The sequence below is a fragment of the Salmo salar genome, chromosome ssa10, assembly GCF_905237065.1.
Source record: "Salmo salar chromosome ssa10, Ssal_v3.1, whole genome shotgun sequence".
Taxonomy (NCBI): Eukaryota; Metazoa; Chordata; class Actinopteri; order Salmoniformes; family Salmonidae; genus Salmo; species Salmo salar.
This window is the reverse complement of record NC_059451.1, coordinates 74,278,705-74,282,501: the sequence shown is the minus strand read 5'-3', so window position 1 is coordinate 74,282,501 and position 3,797 is coordinate 74,278,705.

The window sequence follows — 3,797 nt, the reverse complement described above, 5'->3', positions numbered from 1 at the left end:
TTTGACTTAGCAAACGAGGATCGGATATCGTCAACCTTCTTTTCAAAATGGTTGACGAAGTCATCCGCAGAGAGGGAGGAGGGGGGGGAGGGGGAGGAGGATTCAGGAGGGAGGAGAAGGTAGCAAAGAGCTTCCTAGGGTTAGAGGCAGATGCTTGGAATTTAGAGTGGTAGAAAGTGGCTTTAGCAGCAGAGACAGAAGAGGAGAATGTAGAGAGGAGTGAGTGAAAGGATGCCAGGTCCGCAGGGAGGCGAGTTTTCCTCCATTTCCGCTCGGCTGCCCGGAGCCTTGTTCTGTGAGCTCGTAGTGAGTCGTCGAGCCACGGAGCAGGAGGGGAGGGGAGGACCGAGCCAGCCTGGAGGATAGGGGACAGAGAAAATCAAAGGATGCAGAAAGGGAGGAGAGGAGGGTTGAGGAGGCAGAATCAGGAGATAGGTTGGAGAAGGTTTGAGCAGAGGGAAGAGATGATAGGATGGAAGAGGAGAGAGTAGCGGGAGAGAGAGAGCGAAGGTTGGGACGGCGCAATACCATCCGAGTAGGGGCAGAGTGAGAAGTGTTGGATGAGAGCAAGAGGGAAAAGGATACAAGGTAGTGGTCGGAGATTTGGAGGGGAACAGCATCTAGTAAAGATGAGGTCAAGCGTATTGCCTGCCTTGTGAGTAGGGGGGGAAGGTGAGAGGGTGAGGTCAAAAGAGGAGAGGAGTGGAAAGAAGGAGGCAGAGAGGAATGACTCAAAGGTAGACGTGGGGAGGTTAAAGTCACCCAGAACTGTGAGAGGTGAGCCATCCTCAGGAAAGGAACTTATCAAGGCGTCAAGCTCATTGATGAACTCTCCAAGGGAACCTGGAGGGCGATAAATGATAAGGATGTTAAGCTTGAAAGGGCTGGTAACTGTGACAGCATGGAATTCAAATGAGGAGATAGACAGATGGGTCAGGGGAGAAAGAGAGAATGTCCACTTGGGAGAGATGAGGATTCCAGTGCCACCACCCCGCTGGCTCGATGCTCTAGGGGTATGCGAGAACACGTGGGCAGACGAAGAGAGAGCAGTAGGAGTAGCAGTGTTATCTGTGGTAATCCATGTTTCCGTCAGCGCCAGGAAGTCTAGGGACTGGAGGGTAGCATAGGCTGAGATGAACTCAGCCTTGTTGGCTGCAGACCGGCAGTTCCAGAGGCTGCCGGAGACCTGGAACTCCACGTGGGTCGTGCGCGCTGGGACCACCAGGTTAGAGTGGCAGCGGCCACGCGGTGTGAAGCGTTTGTATGGCCTGTGCAGAGAGGAGAGAACAGGGATAGACAGACACATAGTTGACAAGCTACAGAAGTGTTGTTTCTTGTATTATTGTCTCCTGTGTCTTTAGAGAACTGTTTCACTTTGATATCCTTTTTCTTCTGTCCTGATTTTCTCTTTCTTTTCTTCTGTTAACTAGATATTCTTTGTTGTTCTTCGTTAGCTAGCTAGCTAGCTCTTCCAAAAGAGTCCCTAGCAACTGCTTAGCAACTGGTAAACAATTCAGCTTATGGTAACAATTCAGCTTCTTTGTTTGTTGCTTGTTTTTTCTCCTATTCAGTCTTGCAGTTTTCTTTTGCTTTTTTCCGATGTACTTCACTCTAAAAACCATGTAAATTTCAATATTTGTAGGAGCTCATTTTTCAGCTGCTGCTGCTCAAATTGGAGTTCCGGAACCAGTAAATCATTAAAATGCAAATCATTTTATAACATTTTTGACATGCGTTTTTCTGGATTTTGTTGTTGTTATTCTGTCTCTCACTGTTCAAATAAACCTACCATTAAAATTATAGACTGATCATTTCTTTGTAAGTGGGCAAACGTACAAAATCAGCAGGGGATCAAATACTTTTTTCCCCCACTGTACATGGTAATTATGACCACTTCCGGAGGACGACCTCCAACCAAATCAAAACCTTTGCAGTGTGAACTGACATGTTGTCCATCCAATCATAGGATTAGGATCAGAGAATTGACCTAGTGTGTTGTATTGTGGTTGTGCCGCAGATAATTATGGGGGGGTTCTATGTGTTGAGAAGCTTGGTTAGTTTAAACACGCTTTGTCGTCTCTGTGCATTCCGCGCCTATTCCGTGGGTCTCCCATCCTCCTCAATTGTTCAAGGCACCAGCCTCCACTGAATTCCATGGTAACAGTTTAAATATTTTGTAAACACTTACTTGAGGAGCAGTGCAAGTTTGGTAACAGAATGACAGTAAAATGTCCCTGTTTTTTGTGACCACACTTAAATATCTACTCAGAACTAAAAATGTCTGCAGAAAGAATGAGGTGTCAGTTATGATATAACACCTTGGGTTTGAAAACGTTTATTTTGGTTATGTAACTACTGTAAGTGAAGTGGATCAACACCCGTAACAGAATGACAGTAACAGAATGACACCATGAATCCTTGATCTGTACTACACAGAAATGCATCATTCTATATGTTAGTCTCTTCATGGTGATGTATTCTGAATAGGTACACAAAAGGTAGAAAAATGTAATATCCATCTTTGCATGTTTGGGTATTATTCTACACACTCACTACTGACTAGTATTATAGTATTATAATGTGCTCTGCCCCCAAACAAGACCAAATGTGTTTGTTCCAGACCGGGAGAGGCTATAGACACACCTGGTGCCCAAAGTGATGACATATGTCACGCAGCTGGGAGTCGAGTGGAAACGGTTGAATTCGGTTCAGTTAGTCTTCCTGATGAGCCCTTCCCAGGGGTGTAATCATTAGTCCAACTAAAAGGAGAGGTTCCATTGGACAAATTTAGGTAGGTCCCTTCCAGTTTCGTTTGCTTCCATTTTATGAAACGTTTTGCAACAGAATGGGCATAATAACTAGGCTACCCCCCTGCTAAAGTTAATGCTGGCTAGCTTGCAACAACAGTAGCTTGGCGCTAGTTAAAATGTAGTAAGTGATGTCTAATACGATAGGCGACTTTTAGTATTTGTCACCATCTGCATGTCACTGTGACATGCCAATTAGTTAACGTAACAACAAGCTGTGCGAATGACCAGTGCAACGGTGTTGTATCGAGGTGCAATTCCCTCTGTTGCTTCCCACAGGGCAGCTGTATCACGTCGCTTGCGGTAGCTACGTGGCCAATTTGTTTAATCCCACTTGATCCCACAGAAATAACTTGTAATATTGGTTGTAAACATCTGGATGTCACCGGGATACAGTCTACTGCGCAATAGGGAGAGTTTGAGCTGCAAGCTGGCAACACAACAACACGAGGCACAGTGTCCTTCGCTCCCGCTTGTCGAACACTGCTGTCCTGTAGCACAGATTATCCATTATATTGACCAGATACTGTAGCGGCCACTCTAACAATGAAAATAAATGTCTTAAAAAATGGAAGGTAGTCGGGGGGGAAGCGAGATCAGGTGGGACCATTCTAGCCAATGAGAGAACAGATACCCGTGTGGACAACAGGGACAATGGTTTCCACTAGTTACCACAGCCACAAAGTAAAAATAGTCTATTTCGTAAACAATTCATGAAAACAAAAAGGTGATTTTTGGTTTAAATTTAAGGTTAAGCATAAGGTTATCAGTGTGGTTAATCTAGGTTTAAAATCACATTTTAAGAAGAGAAATTGTAGAAATAGTATTGGTTTAGGACTTTGTGGCTGTGGTAACTAGTGACGAACAGGCAATACTCCGATATAAAGTGTTTTTTCTCAAAGTTGCCGGGATGTCACGTGTACTACTTATATCAGTACACTCGTAACAACCTAATCACTTAAATTTGATCAAATAAACCACTCGCTCCCG